Here is a 26,332-nt window from a genome sequence, read left to right as displayed (position 1 = left end):
AGGGGCGCCTGGGTGGCGCAGTCGGTTAAGCGTCCGACTTCAGCCAGGTCACGATCTCGCAGTCCGTGAGTTCGAGCCCCGCGTCGGGCTCTGGGCTGATGGCTCAGAGCCTGGAGCCTGTTTCCGATTCTGTGTCTCCCTCTCTCTCTGCTCCTCCCCCGTTCATGCTCTGTCTCTCTCTGTCCCAAAAATAAATAAACGTTGAAAAATCATTAAAAAAAAAAATAGTGAATCTAAGCCTTCAAAATGATGTATATAATCACCTCTGCTCTTAACTATTTATTTATTACGGCATTCTTTCATTCAAACCTCATTATTGAATTACCAATGGTTATAGGCACCAGGTGCTGTGCTAGGAACTGGGTGGATGAAAAAAAAAATTAATGGCATAATCTCCGTGAGAGGACAAATACAGAAATTTCAGAGTCTAGACTAGACATATAAGCAACTAGATTTACTTCTGTAAGGACAATGCATTAGTTAGTATGAGATATGAAGGGGAACAAGAAAAAGGATATACGGTCAGGCCTGAAAATGTGGGGGAGGCAATGAAAAAGCCATCCTCTAGAGCCTGATATTTGACCTGAGTCATAAAAGAGAAACAGAGTTAGACACACCAAATATGGTTGGAAAGATGAAAGACTTTCTGGGAAGAAGGGGTACAAAGGTCCGGAATCAAGAACATAATTTGCTTGGAGTAGGTGATGTGAATTAGATATTAGCAGTGGAGGTGTTAATCAGGAGACTTGAAAATCATGTCAACACGCTTGCCTTTTATTCCATAACTGATATGTAGTCTTTTGAAAGATTAGACACAGAAGTAACACAGGCTGATTTAAAATTTGAAAGGATCAGGGCACCTGGGTGGCTCGGTTGAGCATCCGACTATGGCTCAGGTCATAATCTCATGGTGCAGGATCTCACAGTTCATGAGGTCAAGCCCCTTATCCAGCTCTTTACTGTCAGCGAGGAGCCTGCTTCGGATCCTCTGTCTCCCTCTCTTTCTGCCCCATCCCCTGCTCACACTCTCTCTCTCGCAAAGATTAATAAATATTAAAACAAATTTTTAAAAATCTGAATCATTTTGAAAGCTTTGTGGAGAAAAAATTTGAGAAGGACAAATGCAGAGGAACCAGTGAAAGGCTTTATTGTAGAAGTTCAAGAAGCAATCAGGAAATAAAGAGAGTTATGGTAGTATACTTAGAAAGTGATGAATACATTGAAGAAATATAGAGAATATATTATTCAGAATTTTAAGACTGATTGGATATGTGTTTGAGGGATGGATGTTGAGGTCAAGACTTGCAGACCTACTGTTTCTATGCTTACGTGGAAGATGACAGCACTAAGACTAAAGGCAACTTGAGAGAGAATGATGTGTTCGATGTGGGCACTTTGAGTTTGATATGCCCTTAGCACAGGTCAGTAGAAAAATTCTAGCAGGTGGTTTGATAGATATGTTCAAAATAAAGGTAAAAAAAATAAAGCTGGAAATGATATATTTAGGCAATTCAGCATGCAAAGGCTGTATAATATATATATATGAGTGGAGACAATTCCCTCAAGAAAAATACGATCATTGAGATCAGTGCATCAACACTACAACTCTGGGGAATGCAGCTACTGTGGCAGAATGTTGTGGATGTCAAAATATAATGTCTTCTTTAAAAAATAGTCTGATGGAGATCTTGGGGTAACTTACCCGAAGACACAGATATTGCAGCTCAAAAATCATAGGTAATTACATTAAGTTAGTGAATTTCACCATTCCATGGAAGGTCAAATTATGTTCCGTTTCTAAACTGAATAAAGGAGAATTTCGCCCAAGATTTTAAAAGCCATTGGAACAGTTTCTTACTAATTCTGTCTCCTGATTAATACACCTGGTCTATGAAATCAATTCTCTTTTCTTTCTTTTCTTTTTTTATTTTTTTCTTTTAAACTAAGCATTCTGATAAGTGTCTTTGTTGGGAAGACTCCCATTTATGGGGTTCTTGGTTTGGGTTAACTTTATGCCATTTATTTCCCTTCTCTTCTCACTATTATTAGATGCCCAGTTTTTGTCAGATGTCTACCGCTGCCCAACATAGTTCATCTGCAGAGAATGCTGACCTAGCTTTTGGCTTCAGTCAGCCTGTATCTCAGGATTGTGCCAAGCCTCTTGTTAACTTTGAGATTGGCACGTGACACAGTTCAGACTGATGAGATTCTTGGTTATTATACCTGGGAAATGTCTTTCTTTCTCTTCTGGGAAACAATCTGGAAGCATCTCACTTTTTTGGCTTCTGACCATTATAAGAGATGTGAAAAGGCTAGAAATCCTGCAGGCATCTTTGTTCCAGTCCAGCTCTAAAGAGATCTATAGGAAGAGAGAGCTGTGCAAAAAAACCAGAAAGTTCTGTAGTGGCCCCTACTCCGAGGCTTCTAGTGACTAGAACAAGTAAAAAGCGTTATCATTAAAGCCCATTTAAATATTTGTAGCTATAAGCGTCTTTTATTTGTATTTTCCTTGATAATTTTCCCCTGGTAATTTTAACACACTATAATCTATTATAATTTAAATTACTCAGATATTCAGCACAAAAAAAACCAAATATTCATATTTGATGTCACATGTAACACATGCATGTGTTGCTTTTCCATTGACGTTTGTGGCTGTCAATATGAAAGGCAGCTTTTCAGATAGCACTTATGGGGAGGAGGAAAGAGTAAGAAAACTATTGCGTAGAGGAATAGTACCAATTTGACAAACAGCAAATCATAAAGGGGTGTGAGGAATGCAAGAAACAGCACAATCCTTAGAATTCACAATTCTGTTCCAAACCTCACATGAGCTAATCACACCTTTCAGAATAAGAATTACCCCACGGTGAAATCTAGAACTAAAACATTCCAGAGAATTGAATTGAATTGAATTGAATTGAATTGAATTGAATTGAATTTCTTTATTTTATTTTATCTTGTTTATTTTTTAAGATTTTATGTAATCTCTGCACACAGTATGGGCTTGAACTCACAACCCTGAGATCAAGAGTCACTACCCCAAGACCAAGAGACAACAGGGCTTTCCTGGGGAATTTAATTTTAAAAATATTACTTGAAGTATCTGACTAAACAAAAGTAGAGATTTGGGGTATTGTTTCATCCTAATTATCTAAATAACCACAATCTTCTTTTGCTATTTTCACATGAAAATTGGTTTGATTAAAACACACACACAAATACATAAACACTTTTTGGTAAAATTATTGTGATATGCATATAATAGTTCCCAGGTCCTAATCCTTAGAACCTGTATTACCTTGTATGGCAAAAGGACTTTGGAGATGTGGTTTAATTAAGGATTTTGAGATGGACATATCCCAGATTATCTAGATGGGCCATAAATATAACCATTAGTGTTCTTATAAGAAGGAAGCTGGAAGAGATTTGTCTACACAAGTAGGAGATGTGTTGACTAAAACAAAGGGTTGGAGGTGTTTGAGGAAGAAGTCATGAGGCAAGGAAGGCAGGTGGCCACCGGAATCTAGAAAAGGCAAAGAAACAGATTCTCCCCCGAGCCTCCAAAATGAGCCAGACCTGTCAACACTGACTTGGGTCCACTGAAACTGGTTTTGGACTTCTGGCCTCCAAAACCATATGATAATAAATTTATATTTTTTAAGCCATCAAGGTTGTAGTAATTTGTTATAGCACCCACAGAAACTAATGCAATAACCCAGGTTTTTCTCCTGAAGATACAAATAAACCAATAACAGAACACATTAAAGAGGAAAGAAAAGTTACATGGTAACTATAAGGAAACCTGATAAGGAGATACTGTGAGGGAGGGGCACCTGGGTGGCTCAGTCGATGGGCTCTGCGCTGAGAGTGAAGAGCCTGCTTGGGATTCTCTCTCTCTCTCTCTCTCTCTCTCTCTGTCCCTCTCCCTGACTCGCACTCTCTGTCTCTTTCTCAAAATAAATAAACTTAAGAAAAAAGAGAGAGAGAGAGAGAGAGAGAGAGAGAGAAAGATAATGCAAAGTAAAGAAACTTAGAGACATTAGAGAAAGTTCGCTTACTGGGCTATTACTTTGGGGGTTTCTTATTTCATGTAGAATCCATCTTCCTAGTCCCAGAGATGTGTCTCACCTTTCTAAACAATCCTTTCGCAGCCCTTTCTTCTCCCAATGTTGACACTCTATCCAGGCTTCACACTATTGGAACTATTGACCATAATCTACTCACTAATTATTGAATATTATCTGCCTGATAAAGACTCAGCCTTCACTGATTCTAATGGGACACAGAAGTTTTGCTTGGCTCTCTTAGTCATTTTTAACGTTGCCCAATAGAGAAAAGTAAAATATAACTGACACACCCTTAAGAAATTGAAAATTTTTTTCTTTTGAATTCTGGATCAGGGATTTTTAAACTATTCTGATGTGAAGCACCAGATGATTCTGTAGAGACACTCCTTTCCCCGAATCAACAGAAAGACACCAGCACCCCTCGTCCCCACCATTCCAACAAAACTCTGCATCGATGTGTTGTACATATTGGTCCTGCTACATGTAATTTTACTTTTGCATGCAGATCCTCACCTCACAACAGTTGAAATAATATATGTTAGATTGATGCCAGCACTCTCCTACATAATAATATTCTGAAGAAACTAATATATTATTTTTTTAGTAGACAAATATGTATTCTCAACTTTAAAAGATCACTATTGCTAAAGAGATCATTGCTTGCATTTTTGCATAGCAAGTGCTCAATGGCTTTTCACTTCAAGAAAAAACACTCTGAATCCATCTTCCACCAAGCACAAAGAGGGGGAGTAAAGAAAAAAACAACAACTTGTTTTTCCTATCAACAGATTCTCATATTCCATTCTCAAGCCAAATTTACATCTATCTTGGTTAATTGGTTAGGACATCACTCCTTGACAGTTTTTGGTTCCTGGGCCATGTTCTGTCTTCATGTGTGGTGACTCACACTTTCAGGACAGTGAACAAAATTGCATACAGTATGGTCTGAGGCACTATGGTATCATGCTTCGAAGAAATGTTAACTTCAGGCAAAACTGGGTTTTATTTCAGGTGTCTGACCTCTAAGAATTTTTTTAACAAATATCTTTGAGCCTCAATTTCCTCATCTATAAAACAGGGGAAATAGTTTGTATGTTTCCAAGTTGTATAAAGTCATTGTCTGGCACCATAGTCTGTTCCATAAGTTACAGCTGTTATTACTCAGCCATGCAATAACAGATAAATATTCAACTATTTTGTTGTTTTTGGTTTAGGGTAATAACATTAGTTTTTAACAACAGTTGCTCATGTGTTCAATATATGCATTGTGTTTTTTGAGGGACTAAATGGAAAATGGTGTTTTTTAAAAAAAAGAAATTAGTGCCTAAAGCAAATATATTTTTGAATATGCCATAAAGACTAAAGAATAAATCCAACTCTTCAAATGTAATTAATTTTCTACTTTTGTAACAAAATCTAGAGCCAAACAAAGAGGACAGTAATAAGCAGCAGAAAGAGAGGTTATAAGATAATGTTAGGAATATATTTTCAATTGCCTTAAACTTTAATGTGTTTTTTTTTTGAAGTTGGAATGGAGAAGGTTTGTGCTAATTCAAAATGCAAACACCATTTTAATTGGTAGCTTCAGGTAGGGACGAATGCATCAACGTATTCTCTTTTCTTTAGAAACAGTAAAAGTGAATTTAAAAGCCACGTAGATGGACATTTAGGCTCTTTCCATAATTTGGCTATTGTTGACATGGATAAAGAAATTGTGGTTTATATACACAATGGAATACTACGTGGCAATGAGAAAAAATGAAATATGGCCTTTTGTAGCAACGTGGATGGAACTGGAGAGTGTGATGCTAAGTGAAATAAGCCATACAGAGAAAGACAGATACCATATGGTTTCACTCTTATGTGGATCCTGAGAAACTTAACAGGAACCCATCGGGGAGGGGAAGGAGAAAAAAAAAAAAAAAAAAAAAAGGACGTTAGAGTGGGAGAGAGCCAAAGCATAAGAGACTGTTGAAAACTGAGAACAAACTGAGGGTTGATGGGGGGTGGGAGGGAGGGGGGGGGTGGGAGGGAGGGGAGGGTGGGTGATGGGTATTGAGGAGGGCACCTTTTGGGATGAGCACTGGGTGTTGTATGGAAACCAATTTGTCAATAAATTTCATATATATAAAAAAAATAAATAAAAGCCACGTAGAGTAGCATCATCAATGAATTGTTTTATTACCAAACCTATCCCCCACTTCATTTTGACTATCATACTAAAGTCTGGATCTATAATCTGAACTCTTTCCTTCTAAACAATCACTACAACATAATGGTTGTTAATTTTAATTAAATTCACAGGGATAGATTTTGCTGTTCTTCAAGAATTTATTCTGAACTCTTGTAGTAATCACAGGTAATTTTACCTGAATATCTAAGAGCAGAATATGGCCCTTTTTGATTAAAGAGATTGTAAATTTGTCGTTTTATGATAAAGAAGTGTTAGGTCAAATATTCTTGACTTAGCCCCGTGTGTCTGCAATGCTTTGTTTTCTTAATTATTTCAGATCCAGATTTACAACCTAAAAATTGAATTAGACCCCACAAATTTACTAAAACCAGAAATATTTTGTTTGGTACTCAATTTGCTCTCTTGGCAGGCCATAACAGCCACATTAATCTGAAATGACTAAGATTTTCCTTCATTTCTGTTATTTAGAGAAATACATACAGAATATCTGTTGGGTTCCAAGTATTAGATAAACTATGTAAAAGGTGGAGATTATTGACATTAGTGAACTTGGAGTTAAATGAGAACTATCCAGTAAAAGACAAATTACACTGTGAGTAGGCCATAAATGTGGTATAATTTTAGGGTCCCCCCAAAAGAATCATCCTATGTGAAACACAAAATATGTTGCAGACTTTGACTGAATGCTAAAAAATTCTACCTCAGTGATGGTTTTCTGAGAAGATGGAGTTATAAAATCTCATACTTTGGGAGATTATTTACTTATGTTATTGAGTGAATTTAATTTAATAAAAATGTTAAGCAACATTTTAATCATCAATTACTAAGCAATCTTATCAGGTGTTTTCAAGAGACAGTTCATTGAAGGAGACCCCATAGATGTCTAAACAAGAGTCTGATAGCATTGAACGTAAACATCATCAGCCTAAATTCAAACTCTTCGTGCCAGAGATGAATACTTCAAAAATCATCTTCCAGATTGTTGAAAATAAACATCTTTCTTCAAAGGAGTGAAAGAGGGGAAAAGCAAAGAGATATTGGATTTTGTAGCAAATCCAATCAGCAAATAATTATAGCTCCAAAGACAAACTTAAAATATGCTAGTGCTAAAGAAATTCCATTGGATATTGGCTGAGATAAAAATTAAAACAATATTATTTTCGCAAGTATTTTAATTTATAAGCTTCTGATCTCTGCAGATCATTTTGATCTTTCTAAGAGAGAAAAGGAAAGAAATGGTCTCATTAATTCCGAAATAAAGTTCCCTGGGGAAAATATTCCTCATATAGCAACTATATTGAGCCTGAAATAATCATATTCCTTAGAATATTGTTCATTTGTATACTAATGCTATGATGGCATATTACTTCTTCGTGATTAAAAACCAAACAAACAAAAAAACACGAATTCTGCACAAGATGAGATTGATGCACAAAGGCATGCAAAACTATCACCTACTAACTGGTACAGGAATGCTCTTGGAGCCAGGCAGGCAGGGATTGGCTAACTGACAACATAGAGCGTTTACCAAGTTGTGAGGCATGAACTCCTATACCAATCCAGCTGCAGAAGGTTCCTAAGAGAATTTCACACCCAGAGGGTGGAGCAAAGGCAATTTTTATAAAACAAAACGTTTCCTTTCTGTTGGTGAGTTTTCTAATTACAATTAGTGATTTATTTACAAACTGAATTTAATCGCTCTCGTGTAAATTATGACCACTTGTACATATTTTGAAGGGGGGAAATATGTTCTATTGTATTGCTACCAAAAACAGTTTGTGGCCGCTGTTCATTATGAGCACAAATTGCAATGGTAATTATGTTTGTAGACTAAAAAGAAAGAAAAGGCAAAGATCTTCTTATGATCCTGAACTTAAAGGATTGTATTGTCCCAGTTATCAGTGGTGTACCATCCAGAGGTAGGAATTTAAAGAAGACAAAGACTGATAGCATGGCCACTATGAAATGCCACTAAAGCCTTAAAAAAGGGAGACCTCCACCAAATATCAATAAACTTTACCTACAAAGAATCTACACATCACCCCACGTCTTTGGATACATTTGAGAAGATAGGTTTACGTTAGATACATAAATACATCATCACTTATATCACACACATCAGAACTTCCTGGCTATCCTTGTGTTTTATGCAATGTGTGTGGACTACAGTATCTTCAAGTCCCTTTCCACTTGGAAAGCATATTTAAAAAATAATTTTATATGTGAGTCAGGGGAGACAGAGCTTGAGCCATGGTGCCCTCATGTGTGGGCCCAGTGGCCTTCCCTTGAACAGTCTAGAAACGTAAGGATTTCATGAAGAAAAAGGCACACATGAGCTAAAATGCTGTAGGATAGAACATCATTTTATTTTTCAATATTCACTAGAGAAACAAGGTTTAGTTTGCTTAACACACATTTGCCTTTCCAACATTGGTTTCCACTAGACTGAAATAACTAGTTATGAAACTATTTATCTGCTCCCTGTTCATTCTGATGATCATTTAGTTGGAAAGAAATATATTGTATTACATCCTATGTTCTAACTACCTTGAAGTCACCAACGCAGTGAATTGGATGGTTGATCAAACACTGAAATCTTCAGCTTATATGCCTCCAAGAAGAACTAAAATCAAATGCACTCTAAAAATGATATCCTCCTCTTGCTAGCTATTTTAAATTAAGAAGCTGGAAGCATTTTTCACAGCAATAGTCAAAACATTCTCTCACCTCCCCCACTAGCTTCTCCTTATAACCTGTTAAAATAACACTGTCTACAATTACGGCATCATTTGTTATGCATGATATAATAGACTGCAAATATAAAGAGGTATTATCATTACTTTTGTCCTTTGTTCTTTCAGGCCGGAATATTGCATACTTCTTTACTTTGACATTTATTGCTTTTAGATTGGTAATAGAATGGTTTGTGTTGCTCATTATCTTGAATGATGATAATATTAGAGGTTGGGGAGTCTGTGTTCTCTGTTAAGGAAAGTAAAGACTTCGTATAATTTAGCAAAGGTTATTACTGGACAATTACCCAGAATACAGTTCAACTCTAATAAAGTTTAGTCATATCCAGTCTTAAATAGAACATTTACTATGGTTTCTAGGAAATTGGATAAGGTAGTATTCATATATACTTTTTTGCTGCTCTCTTTCACAAGTTCATCCAGACTGTTTCACTGGTAAAAATTACAATAACATAATTTGCCTCTAATAGTGGATGAAACAAAATGCAAACTTATTAGGTTTTGAATTATGAAACTTTATTTTATTTGGTAAAACAGGTATATATTGGTAAATTTTAGTCTCTTACAGTACTATACTCTATCCTGGCATACAACTTTGTTCCCTGTGAGGCATCTCTAAGTCCTTCATAGCTACATCCAAACATTCCATGAAGTTCAAATGAAAAAGAAAAGAATTCAGCCATAAAGATAGTTTTTTCCACAGGGAGTCCAAATGGTCATGTCTGCAAAGAAAAGTATTTTTCTATATACAATTGGCAAATAAAATATAAAGAAAAATAAGAAAAAAAACTGCTAAAAATAATTAATAACATCAATAATAGGAATTCAAGAGATAATACAAATTTAAATAGTGACACATATTAAAGTATGTTGGCCAGGGGTCTGGCATGGGGCTTGTCACCTGTTTTTTGATAGCCAAGTTTGCTCAAGGGGGGCACAAAATTTCCATGGATTTGATGCTAATATTATTTGTTTGAGAAGGTAGTTTAACGGTAGTTTCCTTTTTAGTCTATGCGGTAGCATAAAGAATTTGCAAGAACCTCAATCTAAAACTTCTGGAAGGAAGGAAGGCATGCACAGTGACTCTTAAAACACTAGAACTTCACCCAAAGATGTCTACCAATGTAATCAAATATCATTAGAAACATATATTTAAATTTATATGCAGTAATGATTAAGAGAAGTAAAATTTCTAATCACTGATATACCAAAAATCTCACATTTGTCAGTGATTCTATTATTTCAGTAGAACATTATCCATTTGGTATATTTGTTAATTTATAGATGTTTCATTAAAATTGCTTTTTCTAGTTTACTGATGAAATTTTTTTAATATTTGTATAAAATATAATATTATCCATATTACTGTTGTTGAAATAGAAATTTTTCTTATATCCTGTGAGGACAGTTTGCTACATGTAATACTTCAGTAAAGTGGCTTACTATGTCAGGAGGAAATATTATTCAAAAAAGAATCTATGAGGGCGCCTGGGTGGCTCAGTCGGGTAAGTGTCCAGCTTCAGCTCAGGTCATGATCTCACAGTCTGTGGGTTCGAGCCCCCCGTCGGGCTCTGTACTGACAGCTGAGTCTGGAGCCTGTTTCAGATTCTGTGTCTCCCTCCCTCTCTGCCCCTCCCGCCTTGTGCTCTGTCTCTCTGTCTCTAAAATAAATAAACATTTAAAAAGTTAAAAAAAAAGAATCTATGAAAGAAAGAGATAATTTTTGGCTGAATTCAACAGATATATACTGAATACCTACAGTATGCTAACTGCTCTAGCTATTGCTGGTTTCCATCAAGATATAAAACCAGATGAAGAATGTCAAAATTTTAAACTACATTTAAAATTATATGGAGAATTGTTTTGTCAAAAATTATTTATGCTTATCAAGCACATTTTGGTAGCTGAGCTTGTGATTTTCTTTCCTGAAGCAATGCTATGACAATTGAGATTTAATGTACCAAATCCCTATGTGTATGGGAGATTTTGTGCAATAGTAGCAGGACTTAATTACTATTGAACAAAAATATTTAAGACACGCTAAGAAAGAAGTTGTATATTGATTCAAGTTAAGTCACATGCCATCTGGATCACTGCATCTTGTTCACTGTGCATTCAACCAGTGTAAATAGAAAACATTTTTCATGGCATGCCTCCATAACAGATGTTCTGTGAAGCATCATGCTAATGGAAAATGCTCTGGAAATTGAACTGTATGCTATATGTGGGGGTAGTTTAGGTACTTTGGGTGAAGTGTTACAGAAACCACTCATACACTCATCAAAATATCCATCAAGTCAATATTAATGGAACAAATAAAAAATGTTAACCTAGATAAAACTAAGTCAATTATGTACCTTCATTATTCACAGATTTGTATGCTAGACAAAATAAAAACTGCAAAATAATTGGCACAAGACCAAAAGCTTAACGTCATTGTTCAGTTATCTAACAGCAACACAGTAGATTGTCCTAAAATATCATCTGAAACAATACATATTTATATTTCGCAGATTCTGTGCCAGAAATCTGGGCACAGTTTAGCTGAGCCCTCTGCTTCATGTTCTCTCAAAATACTTCAGTCAAGAAGCCATCTAGGGTTGAGGAGTCATGTTCCAATATTACTTGGTTGTTGGCAGGATTGAATTCCTTGGTAGTTCTTGGACTGAGGGCCTCAGTAAGAGACTGCACTGTTGGCTGAAGGCAGTTCTGATTCATTGCCATGTAGAACACTCTAACAGGGTAGCTTGCTTCAGTAAAGCTGATGGGAAATAGAGGGGAGAGATTGTTTGCAAGGTGAAAATAACTATCTCTTATAACTTAATCATGGTAGTTTCGTCTCCAACATTGCCATATTCTATTGTTTAGGAGAAAGTTATACAAGGGGAAGGGATTACACAAGGTTGTTGATAATAAAAGGTGAAGATAATTTGGGGACATCTTAGAAGCTACCTGCCACAGAAGGTTAGAGGTATATGTGATTAAGATAATTTTTTTTCATGATAAATTATACTTCAAAGTCTTCTTGGAAAGGATTGCTATACTTGATAATTATTTTTGTGTCAATCACTAGACTAAAAACACTGACAAACTCATCTAATTTACCCTTCAGAGAAACAATGTAAATTGGATTTTACTGTCCCATTATGTAGATGAGAAAAATTAAAACAGACATATTTAGTAATTTATCCAAGGGTATATGGCCCATGAATGACATATTCAATATTCAAATCCAGTTAATGACTACACAATCAATTATATTAACCACCATACTATATAACTTTATGAAGGAGGTTGCATTTGAACTATGATTTCATACTTTGTAACCCATGTTAAAAACAGGCATAGAGGAAAGCAAAATTAAAGGCATAAAGGGAGAGAAAGAAGCTTTCTTTCCATGAATAAGAATCAGGTCTCAAATTGGTACATTAAAATGAGCATGAGGAAAATGAAACAAATGTACATATTAAAATAAAGATGAGTAGAATGGTCAAGATTTCTGATTGCAGTTAGACAAAATTTAAGTCTTCAGCTCTTTTTTTTAGCTGTATGACTATTGGCCAATAGTTATAATCATACTGAACCTGTTTCCTCACCTGTAGCATGGAGACAGCAATAAAGTTCAACCCATAGAATGGCTCCATTGTTTGAGCTACTTCTGAATTAATTTCTTTGACAAAATCCTTTGTTAACAGTGCTCAATAAATGTTACCTAGAAATATTATTAGTTTTTTTTTTTCCTACAGAACTTGGGATAAATGCAGAAACAAAAAAGAAAAAAGAATCAAACACTATTGGCATGAAGAGATAAATCTTAAATAAGAAATTAAACTGGACAATAAATATAATAACCAAATAATTACAAGTTAACATAATTCCATTTTTAATAATTATATTGGAAATAATAAACAAGTAGCTAATTTATTGAGGAAACATTGAGATAATATTCTCATGTAATATTTTAGAATAATTTTATATAAAATACAGTGAACTTTACTTATTTTACATTTTATTATAGAAAATGTCAAACATTTGCCAAAGTAAAGAGAATGTAGCATGAATCCAGCATAATCCCACTCAGCTTCAACAATTACTAATTGTGGTCAAATGATTACATCTTTACATATTTGTCTGTCCATTATTTTTATGCTGTTTCTCATTATGAAACCTAAAATAATGAAAAGTAATTCCTTGATATTATTGAATATCTAGGCAGTGTTCAGATTTTCCCAGTAGCCTCACTGTTAACTTTATATTCCTGAAGAGTAATCCATGTTATTGTATATCAGAATTTGTGGAATTATTCACTAGTAGATGAACATTTTTGGTATTTCCAATGAGAGAATGTAAAATATGTAAAGTGACTGTAAACATTCATCTACAAGCCTTTTTGTGGACACAGGTTTTCATTCTTCTTGAGTACATACCTAAGAGTCAATTTGATGAGTTCTATAGTAAGTGTGTGTCTAGCTTTAAACAAAACTCCGCAACTACTTTTCAGTATTACTGAATCATTGTGCATTCTCATACACAATATATTAAAGTTCCAGTTACTCTACGTTTTCTCCGACACTAGGTATTGTCAATCATTTTAATTTTAGTCATCCTAGTGATGTGTAACAGTATCTCATTATAATTGTTAATTTGTATTTCCTAGTGGCAGTTATGTTGAACATATTTTCATATGATTACCTAACACTTGTATAACTTTTCTTGAAGTATCTGTACCATTTTTTGCTGTTTTAGTTCCACTTTTTATTATTGGATTGTAAGAATTTTATATATACATATTGAATATAAATCCATTATCAAATATGTGTTTTGAAATTATTTTCTCCTAGTCTTTTCCTTTCCTTTTTAAAATTTTCTTAATAGTATCCTTTGAAGAGCAAATTTTAATAACTTTAATAAAGTCTAATTTATCTTTCTTTCTTTCCTTTATGGTTACAAATTTTCTGGCCCTACCTAAGAAAATTTTTCTTAATCCAACATTACAAACATTTACTTTATATATCTTTCTGGAATTTTTAGTTTTATCTAATACATTTAAATAAATTATACATATCAAGTTAATGAATATAGTGTGCATATTTATAAATAGTTTAAATCCAGGATCAATATTCATTTTCTCCACATGAATATCTAATTATTTCAGTACTATATTGTAAAGGCCATCCTTTCTCTTTTGTATATCTAGAAGTTTTAAAAAAATGAATTGAAACTATATGTGTGAAATATTTCTGGAGCCTATTTTGTTCAGTTCATCTGTATGTGCATGCATAAAGACCAATACCACATTGTCTTAGTTATTGTATCTTTAACTAAGAAACAGAAGAGTTCATTTTAACTTACCTCATCTTTACATTAGCTAAGTTAAAGTTAACTCTTAGAACTTTGTCTTTATCAAGATTGTTTTAAGTAATTCTCTTGCATTTGCATATACATTTTAGAATCAGCTTATCAATGTCTACAAAGAAGCCATCCTAAATTTTTATTAGGATTGAAGTTATTCTATGGATCAATTTAGTGAGAAATGACATCTGCACACTGCTGAACTTTCTGATCTTTGAATATGGTGATCTTTCTGTGTATTTATCTTCTTTAATATTCTCAATGATATATTGTTAGCTAATCCAAAAGTGTTGTGACTTTATTTAAGCTACTGCAAACAGTATTTTAAAATTTCAAATTCCAATTGTTCATTGCTAAAATTGTTTCTTTCCAAAATATATTCAATTTTTGTAAATTTAGTTTGCTTCTCTGAATTTGCTCAGCTCACTTATTAGTTCTAATAGATTTTTGGCAAATTCTCTAGGATTTTTTGCATAGAAATTGTATGTATAGCATTTATTTCTTTGTCTTGCACTTTTCCACTGGCCCGGACTCACAGGTTGAATAGACGTGGTAAATTAGACATCCTTGCCTTCTTTGTGATCTTAGGAGGAGGTAGACATTCGAACATTTACCATTACATGTGATGGTGGCTGGAGGTTTTATAAATTCCCTTCACCAATTTAAGAAAGTTGCCCTCTATTCCTTGTTTGCTGAGACTGATTTCTTTTTTAATCCCAAGCAGTTGTGGAATTTTATGATGATTACTTTGTGCTTTCTGAGATAATTTTTTTTTTAGTTTGTTAATATCTTGATCACATTTTTGTTTTGTTTTACTATTGTACAAAACTTGCATCCCTAGGATAGACTACACATGATTGTGATGATTTATTCATTTTATATATTATTTGGTTTGGTTTTTCAACAGTATGTTATAGATTTTTGCATCCATATTAAAGAGAGATATTATTATGTAGCCAATTTTCATTGTCTTTTACTGGTTTTGCTATCAGGGTAATGCTGGTCTCATAAAATCTATTAAGAAGTATTTCCTTCTCTTCTTTTTTCTGGATTTTGGTAGGCATGTTTTCAAGGAATTTAACCATTTTCAAGTTATTAAAAGTAATAACAAATATTTATTACTAGTTAATATGTATTAAATACCTTCTTGAATTTCACTTGTTGAGTTTATTGGCACAAGAACATTCTATATTATCCTTCTAATGCCTGGAGGATTTGTAGCGATGTTCCCTTTTACCTTCCTAGTATTAGTAAGTTGTGTTTACAAACCATCCATTTGATTAGATCTTTATCAGTGTAATTGATCTTTTGAACAGAAAAGGCTGGGATGAGGGTGATACCTTGGAAGAAGTAGCTGGGGACTGATGCTACGGAAATGTACCTGTGGGAAAAATTCATAGGAGAATGATATGACAAGAAAAACGGACTCAGGATCTAGAAATTTAAATTAAAAAAACCATGGTCAACGAGAGTGAGTTACATGGACCGGTGACTGCTAATCGTCTCTCACCATTTTGAGGACGCAATGTGTTGTCAGGGTGGAGGACTACTTGACTACTTTTCTCATTGCTCTTGGGTGATGATATTTCATTGCGATGTTACTCACCAGAAGTAAAGCTTTTCTCTGCTCTGAGACTTTGTTTTGCTCTATTTAAAATTATCATTATTATTATTATTATTCAACAGAAAGTGAAATCCTTGATACTTAGAGGTGAGGAGGTAGTATCAAAGGAAAGGCATTGACGCTTGAAAATATCGAGGGCAGGAAAAAAACCTGTTCACTGACAATCACGAGGGAGACGATTTTTCAGTAAGTACGTCATTCAAACCATTTTTCTTCCTTCGTGTTTAGTTCTGAACATTACCCTTTAGTTAATAGTTGAACCCAATAGTAAATAGTTGAAGAGAATATATGCAAAAATTCTAATTTTTGACTTATTTTGGTGAAAAATACTCTCTAAACCAACTAATAATCGAATATTTTTCTTTTATGTAATCAAAGAAAGAATTAAGATTAAAGCCACCATTCAGGTTGTGTCTATGTAACATAGAACCAGAAAAGTAAAAAAAAAAAAAAAAAAAAAAGGAAGAAAAAAATTGCCAAATCCATTCTATTTTATTTATTTATTTATTTATTTATTTATTTATTTATTTAAATTTACATCCAAATTAGTTAGCATATAATGCAACAATGATTTCAGGAGTAGATTCCTTAATGCTCCTTACCCATTTAGCCCACCCCCCCTCTTATACCCCCTCCAGTAACCCTCTGTTTGTTCTCCATATTTATGAGTCTCTTATGCTTTGTCCCCCATCCTGTTTTTATATTCTTTTTGTTTCCCTTCCCTTATGTTCATCTGGTTTGTCTCTTAAAGTCCTCATATGAGTGAAGTCATATGATTTTTGTCTTTCTCTGACTAATTTCACTTAGCATAGTAGCCTCCAGTTCCATCCACATTGTTGCAAATGGCAAGATTTCATTCTTTTTGATGGCCGAGTAATACTCCATTGGATATATATACCACATCTTCTTTATCCATTCATCCATCCACGGACATTTGGGCTCTTTCCATACTTTGGCTATTGTTGATAGTGCTGCTATAAACATGGGGGTGCATGTGTCCCTTCAAAACAGCACACCTGTATGCCTTGGATAAATACCTATTAGTGCAATTCCTGGGTCATACGGTGGTTCTATTTTTTTGTTTTTTGAGGAACCTCCATACTGTTTTCCAGAGTGGCTGCACCAGCTTGCATTCCCACCAACAATGCAAAAGAGATCCTCTTTCTCTGAATCCTCACCAACATCTGTTGGTGCCTGAGTTGTTAATGTCAGCCATTCTGACAGGTATAAGGTGGTATCTCATGGTGGTTTGATTTGTATTTCCCTGATGAGGAGTGATGTTGAGCATTTTTTCATGTGTCCATTGGCCATCTGGATGTCTTCTTTGGAGAATGTCTATTTATGTCTTTTGCCCATTTCTTCACTGGATTACTTGTTTTTTGGGTGTTGAGTTTGATAGGTTCTTTTTAGATTTTGGATACTAACCTTTTATCTGAAATATTTGCAAATATCTTCTCCCATTCTTTCGGTTGCCTTTTAGTTTTGCTGATTGTTTCCTTTGTTTGTGCAGAAGCTTTTTATTTTGATGAGGTCCCAGTAGTTCATTTTTGCTTTTGTTTCCCTTGCCTCCAGAGATGTGTTGAGTAAGAAGTTGTTCCTGCCAAGATCAAAGAGGTTTTTGCCTGCTTTCTCCTCAAGGATTTTGATGGCTTTCTGTCTTACATTTAGGTCTTTCATCCATTTTGAATTTATTTTTGTTTATGGTATAAGAAAGTGGTCCAGGTTCATTCTTCCGCATGTTGCTGTCCAGTTTTCCCAGGACAACTTGCTGAAAAGACTATCTTTATTCTATTGGCTATTCTTTCCTGCTTTGTCAAAGATTAGTTGGCCATACGTTTATGGGTCCATTTCTGGGTTCTCTATTCTGTTCCATTGATCTGAATGTCTGTTCTTGTGCCAGTACCATACTGTCTTGATGATTACAGCTTTGTAGTGTAGCTTGAGGTACGGGATTGTGATGCCTCCTGCTTTCATTTTCTTTTTCAAGATTACTTTGTCTATTCGGGGTCTTTTTTGGTTCCATACAAATTTTAGGATTATTTGTTCTAACGCTGTGAAGAATACTGGTGTTATTTTGGTAGGGATTGCATCGAATACGTAGATTGCTTTGGGTAGTATCTGGATTTTAACAATATTTGTTTTTCCTATCCAGGAGCATGGAATCTTTTTCCATTTTTTTTTTGTATCTTCTTCAATTTCTTTCAAAAGCTTTCTATAGTTCTCAGTGTATAGATTTTTCACCTCTTTTGTTAGATTTATTCCTAGATATTTTATGTTTTTTTGTACAACTGTAAATGGGATCGATTCCTTGATTTCTCTTTCTGTTGCTCATTGTTGGTGTATAGGAATGCAACTCATTTCTGTGTGTTGATTTTATATCCTGCAACTTTGCTGAATTTATGAATCAGTTCTAGCATTTTTTTGGTGGAATCTTTAGGGTTTTCCATATAGAGTATCACATCATCTGCAAAGAGTGAAAGTTTGACCTCCTCCTGGCCGATTTGGATACCTTTTATTTCTTTGTGTTGTCTGATTGCAGAGGCTAAGACTTCCAATACTATATTGAATAACAGTGGTGAGAGTGGACATCCCTGTCTTGTTCCTGACCTTAGGGGAAAAGCTCTCAGTTTCTCCCCACTGAGGATGATATTAATGTTGGGTCATTCATATATGTCTTTTATGACCTCGAGGTATGCTCCTTCTATCCCTACTTTCTTGAGGGTTTTTATCAAGAAAGGATGCTGTATTTTTTCAAATGATTTCTCTGCATCTATTGAGAGGATCATATGGTTCTTGTCCTTTCTTTTATTGATGTGATGAATCACATTAATTGTTTTGTGGATATTGAACCAGCCCTGCATCCCAGGTATAAATCCCACTTGGTCATGGTGAATAATTTTTTTAATGTATTGTTGGAGCCGGCTGGCTAATATCTTGTTGAGGACTTTTGCATACATGTTCATCAGGGAAATTGGTCTATAGTTCTCCTTTTTCATGGGGTCTCTGTCTGGTTTTGGAATCAAGGTAATGCTGCCTTCACAAAAAGAGTTTGGAAGTTTTCCTTCCATTTCTATTTTTTGGAACACCTTTAAATGTTTGGTAGAATTCCCCTGGAAAGCCATCTGGCCCTGGACTCTTGTTTTTTGGGAGATTTTTGATTACTGATTTGATTTCTTTACTGGTTATGGGTCTGTTCAAATTTTCTATTTCTTCCTGTTTCAGTTTTGGTAGTGTACATGTTTCTAGGAATTTGTCCATTTCTTGCAGATTGCCCATTCTATTGGCATATAATTGCTCATAATATTCTCTTATTACTGTTTTTATTTCTGCTGTGTTGGTTGTGATGCCAAATCCATTCTTTGGTTAGATGCCTATGAAATGACTAATTTTCTGACATAGCTTCTCCCTTTTGAAATACTTATTTCATTTTTTGATAATTAGTAGTTGGATCTTTATGAATATTATTGATTATACATCATCAAATATTATTATAAAAAAGATTTAAATGACTGCATTGATTTATTTTCCATAAAAGAAGATTAGGCTTACTGTCATATATCACATTAGTTTATTGAAAAATATAGGTAGATTAAAATGGTACTCTGATTTCTTGTACTTTTTTTTTTACTTTTAATATGTAGAACTATCATTTATGATCCTCAAATATGTCATTTTTCTTAGAACCCTACATAGCCAGGCCTAAATTAGTGAACCTCTGCCTCAAGCAGAAAAACTTCATTAATAATTTAGTGGAATAATCAGAAAATGATAAGACATAATGATAAACCACAAAGCATCCAAAACAAAAAAAAATCAGATCTACAGGATTTTTGCCTGCTGAGTTGACAACTGCTAAAAATATTACACTTCCCAAATTTTATTGCCTATATTACAGATGTGGTGAATGACCAATTTAACATACAAAGGAGCATAATTTATACATTGAGATCTAATCAAATTTAGCTTAGGTGAGATGCAGGAGAAAAAAGCCATAATCCTACTGTGTGCTGTCTAGAAGAGACTCACTTTAGATTCAAAGACACAAATAGATTGAAAGCATGGAAATGGATATTCCATGCAAATAATAACCAAAAAAAGAGCAGGGGTGGCTATGCTAACACAAGACAAAACAGATTTTAAGTCAAAAAGTTTACAAGAGTGAGAATATTGTATAATAAACAAAATTTCAATATGACAAGTAGATCTAACAGTTATTCACTGTTAGATATTCACCCACCTAATGACAGACCACCAAAATATATGAAGCAACAATTGACAGAATTTGTGGTGCTCAGTCAGTTAAACCTCTGAATCTTGGTTTTGGCTCAGGTTATGATCTCACAAGTCATGGGAACGAGCCCTGTATCAGGCTCTGTGCTGACAGCACAGAGCTGCTTGGGATTCTCTCTCTCTCTCTCTCTCTCTCTCTGCCCCTCCCCTGCTCACATGCATGCATGTGCTCTCTCTTTAAAAATAAATAAACTTTAAAAAAAATTGACAGAATTGAAGGGAGAAGCCGACACTTCAACAAAAATAGTTGGAGACTTCAATAGCATACTCTCAGTAATAGATAGAACAACCAAACAAAAGTTAGGTAGGGAATAGAAGTCTTAGACAATAAAATAAACCAAAATCTAACAGACATTTATAGCACACTCGACCTAAAAACAGAACTGGATCTCTAGGTGTATTTGGGACATTTTCCAGGATAGACCATATCTTATACCAAAAATTTCCAGTGAATTATTAAATTATATATCACCAAAACACACTATTCGGAGAGCAAAAGGAAAACCACAGAATGGGAGAAAAAATGTGCAAATCACACTTATAATAAAGGATCAGTATGCAGATATTAAAACTCATCAATAGAAAAACAACCGGATTCATAAAAGGAGAAAGGACTTGAATAAACATTTCTCCAAAGAAGATTTATGAATGATCAATAAGCACATGAAAAGATGCTCACCATCACTAATCATTAGGAAAATGCAAATCAAAACTACAATGAGATAACACCTCACACACAGGATGACTATTTCCAAAGAACAGAAAATGACAAATGTTGGTGAGGATGTAGAGAAATTATAATCTTTGCACAATGTTGATGGGAATGTAAAACAATACTGTCACTGTGGAAATAGTATGGCCATTCCTCAAAGTATTAAAAATAGAATTTTTATATAATCTAGCAATTCTACTTCTGGAAATATACTCAGTAGAATCAAAAGCAGGGTCTAGAAGAGATGTTTGTACATTTATCTTTATAGTCGCATTATTCACAGTAACTAAAACATTTAAACAGGCCAAATGTCCCTTGACAGATAAAAAACAAATTGTGTTGTATGCATACTATGGAATATTATTCAGCCTTAAAAAGGAAAGTAATTCTGACATGCTACAAAATGGATAAACTTTGAGGACATTATACCAAGTGAAATAGATAGTTACAAAAATACAAATACTTATGATTCCAGTTATATGAGGTTCTTAAGAGTAGTCAAAATCATAGAGACAGAACGTTAAATGGTGGGTGGGAGGAGATGGAAAGAATGGTGCATTGTTGTTTAATGGTTACGGAGTTCAGTCTTAGAAGATGAAAAGCATTCTGGAGATGAATGGTGTTGAGGGTTGCACAACAATATGTACTTAATGTCACTAAACTGTATTCTTAAAATTGGGGAAGATAGTAAATTTTATGCTATGTGCCTATTACTACAATTTAAAAGATGGGAAAACAAAAGATGGGGGAAAGATGGCAAGGAGAAATAAAGACTTTTCCAGATTAAAAAAAAAAAAAAGCTGAGGAAGTTCATCATGACCAAGCCTACCTTACAAGACATACTAAAGGATACTGGACATTAATACAAAGGCATAGGAAAATATAAAGTTCACTGGTAAAGACAAATAGACAAATACATATTACTTATTGTAATACTTCAAAAAACAAGATGATCTCTATTCAACAACCTACTTTTACACATCAGGGAACCTTGAAAAGGAATAACAAACTAAACCCAAAGAGAGCAGAAGGAAGAAAGTAATAGAGCAGAAATAAAGGAAACAGTGAATACAAAAGCAATAGGAAAAAAAAATCAGTAAAACTAAGATGTTGTTGTTGTTGTTTTTGTTTTTATTGTTGTTGTTGTTGCTGTTGTTTTTAAATATCAAAATAATCCAGCTAAGGAAAAAGTCCTTATCTAGATTAATGAAGAAGAGGGAGAATACTCAAATAGCTAAAGTCAGAAATGAAAGAAGAGACATCACAACTAACGTCATATTTTCCCCCACCATTTCATTCATTTTTTTTGCACCCATATGGTGTATGGTGTTTGTTTCAAAACCTTTATTCCCATTTAAGATTTCTTGTTTTTCCGATTCATATCTAAGCATACAGTTTAAGGGGCTCTTGGGAATACAATAGGTCCCTTTTTAATGTTATCATCTTTATGTACTCTCAAATCTTAGTGAACAGTAAAATATTCATGTAACTGTTGCCTCGTTCTTTTCTTAATCCCTCTATATAATCTCTCACTAGGTACTTTTTATTCTGTTTTCTAAATATTTCTCATATGTCTACTTTCAGGCCATAGCTAGTAAACCACTATCATTTGGCTCCTGAATTAATAAAGCCTCCACAAGTTTCTTATTGTTTCTATGGATCTCTTGTCTATGCTGCAGCTAGGATGATTATTCTTGAGATAAAATATGCTCATTTATCTCACCTGCTTAATGCCTTGGGGTTTTCCATTGTCCTTAAAATAAAGTCCACTCTCTGAACTGGCTAATAAAGTCGATTGTGAGGGATTCTCTAGCAGCAAGCTCTGTCAATGCTCCCCAACATAGTTTACTTCCAGTAACACTTCTTCATGATCCAGCCAGGGAACTTGTTGTATATATTATTTTATCTCCTGTTTCCTATTAATAAATGCTTATACTAGTCATGACCCTGCATCCCCCCAATTCTATCTACCTCTGGTCATCCATAGCAATTAGCAGAAATATAAAAGAATCTAACTAAATAATTAAATTAGGATAAATAAGGATATGTATTTAAATTTCTAAGAAAAAGCCAATGATTATTTCATGATTATTGTGCAATGTTGTGAAAAGAAAGGTTTTGCAAGTTTGAAAATATTATCAATAACATATAAGGTTATCAAATACATACTGAAAATTTTAGATCCTATTCAAATACACTGATGCTCTTTAGAGTTTCTCTGAGTCATATATCACAATATGGCTATCATAGTTGAATAAAATATGTGATATGTTTACAAAATCAATAAATCTGTTTTATATTTGCTTTTTCAAAGTAGCTTATACCTTACTGACAGATGGACACAGTTTTTCATAGAACTTTCATTATAAACTATATAAATTTTCACATGAACAATAATCAGAGGCTTTTGTGGACTGTTCTTATGTTGGGATGAGAAGAGAGGGTGATCTGTCTTGCCTGAGAAAATATGCAATATACTTTTGTACAATAAAGATAAAAATGAATTTTTGTATAATAAAATATGTAATGGTTACATTGGAATTTTCTCTATTGCCTAATTTTAAGGGAAACAAATATTTGAGATAAAGAAAATTATAAAATCTAAATGTCACCATAAAAGTTAATTAGTCAAGGGATTCCTGGGTGACTCAGTTGGTTGATCATCGTACTTTTGATTTCCACTCAGGTCATGACCCCAGGGTCATGGGAACGAGCCCTGTGTCAGGCTCGGAGCTGAGCGGAGCCTGCTTAAGATGATATCTCTCTCTTTCCCTTTGTCCCTCTCCCCCATTTGCACCCAATCTCTCTAAAAACAAAAGTCAGATATTATAGCTTGCTTATAACTGTCGATGATTAATATTTGAATTTCCTATCACTAGTGAAATGGTTATATTCAGTAAAGAAGAATATTGTTTAGTCCAGTACAAACTGTTTTAACACTTGGGAAACATTTCAACATTAGATATGCAGTGAAAAATGTTGTGATTTTAAGTCCAAAAATAAACGCAGCAATTTTTATAGTATTAAACAAAAACTTTGAAGAGTATCAAACCCCAGATAAAGATATGGAATGGTGCGAATGTTGAACAAGCAAGCAGTGATTTTAGAACAATACAAAAGCAAGCTGGATCATTCAGATAAGCATTCCCTTCCCTTCTCCACCTCTCCACCCTATTTTATTTTTTCAGAAATAAAGGTGATTTCTTCATCTTGTTGGAATCAACTATGTCATTGTTGGAACCTTTACATCTCATTTAGCTTTCCTATTGGCAAACAATCGGATGCAGTTTCAATTGATACACACAAAGTACGTAGCCTGCCCTTCCCAAATATTGCTGTTAGTTTGAACAATGTTTATCAGCAGGGAATCAGCTCAGACTGCACAGAAAACAAGTTAATGTTAATCGACCCTGTGTTTTGTTATCTAAAATGTGAGATTTTTCATATGCTGGAAAAATACACAGGAGTGCCTCCAAACTGCTCATTTTTTTTACAAATATGACACTATATCCCACATACTTTATTATAAACTGATTTCTCAATTTATCCTGTAAAAGAACAGGCTTAAATGTCATGTAAACAGTTTTTTTTGTTTGTTTGTTTGTTTACAGTTGCCTTTGTGTTAAGTTGAATGAGAGTCAGAAAGCTTATATAATTATGAAATAATTTTAACCTCAAAAGTATTGCTTTCATTTTTAGAAGCCGTCTAGATAAGGTATATCACCTCAAACTGTCTTGTAAAAGAAAAACAAATTGTGCAAAAATATGCTCCTTCCAATGAATGTTCTTTGCTTTGTGTTTTTCTGTTGTCTGGTAGCCCCATCATTGGGAGATCAGAAGTTCATACCACTTATATTACCCATAAATATATTCTTTCAAGTGCAGATAAAATGAATTTTATGTTGTCAGTTGTTTGTTCACATTCCACACCTTTGATTTCTCTTCAAAGAGAGATGGAGCTGTCGGGGATTTTCAAACCTGGAGCAAGTTAAACTGCCAGCGACCAGGAAGTTTATAGAACTTCCGTCCATTATCCTGACAGGTCCTCTCTAACACAAGCAGCATGTCTCTTTAGGGCAGTGTAAAATTTATAATCCTGTTATGAGGTAGGATATGAAGGTGTTCCCATATGCCTTTCCCTTCTACCTCTCGTCATATATAACTTCATCATTATTTCTTTGCTCAGCCATCCAAAATACTGAGAACATCGGGGGGACAACAAAGGGTTTAGCAGCAGAGCCATTTAATGGTTCAAAATATTTAACTGGTCGAAGTAAATGTTTTAAAAGAAAACTCTTTTTTTTTTTTTTTAACAAATAAGTTGCAATCAAGCTCTCTGCTGGTGATTATAGGTGTTTCCAATTAGGAAACAAAACAAAACTTCAAAGTGAAGCAACTTCTAGAATGTCATTGATTAGCTGGATGAATATGACTCTTGTCTTTTTTTTTTTTAAGTTTATTCATTTATTTTGAGAAAGAGAGAGAGAGAACCAGTGGGAGAGGGGCAGAGAGAGAGAGAGAGAGAGAGAAGAGGACAGAGGATCCAAAGAGGGGTCCGTGCTGACAACAGTGAGCCCAATGCAGGACTTGAACTCACAAACCATGAGATCCATGACCTGAGCTGAAGTCAGATGCCCAATGAATTTAGCCACCTAGGTGCTCCTGGGCTTGGTCTTTTCAATCAAAAGTGTAATAATATTTTCCTGTAATGTGATGGACATATGTTGATATTTTAAAAGAAATTGTTATTTTATCTCTTAAAAGACAATGTATTTTATCTTAGAGGGACCACACACTCTTGAAAAGTAAAGTAAAAATACTTGCTTCCACAAAATAGTTAAAGTAAGACATTTTGCCTTTAGGTTTTCTGTTGTCATATTTCCTGGGAAAATATTGTGTTTCCATTCAATTAGAAATGGATATTGTTTGCATTTTTGCTTATACACATCACATCACATAGGGAGTCATATACACAGCACACAAAACTATGGGCCACACTGGGAAACCTTTCCACTGACAGATGCATTATGGCTATGGTTTCATTCTGTTACAATGTGTGGCTTAAACCAGTGGGTTGACTTCTTTTGACCCTGGCACTCTCATCTATAAACTAATGACATTTAATATTTTCTAACTTATTTAACCCTCTTCAGCTGTTATGAGAAAATAGAAAAACAGCATGCAAGTATACACATGGTAAAAATGAACACATTAAAAGTATAGAATGAGGTACAAATGAAGCTATGATCATTAAAAATAATTTGTAACGACTCATGAAGCACGTCGTATTTTCTCAGAAAATATAGCTATGTGTAGTAAGAGCCTGCTGCTCTAGAT

Source organism: Lynx rufus, unplaced genomic scaffold (genome assembly GCF_022079265.1).
Source record: "Lynx rufus isolate CCGP_SWC_20201006 ecotype Redwood Valley unplaced genomic scaffold, mLynRuf1.p SCAF_5, whole genome shotgun sequence".
Classification (NCBI taxonomy): domain Eukaryota; kingdom Metazoa; phylum Chordata; class Mammalia; order Carnivora; family Felidae; genus Lynx; species Lynx rufus.
Note: the sequence above shows the minus strand (reverse complement) of the source record.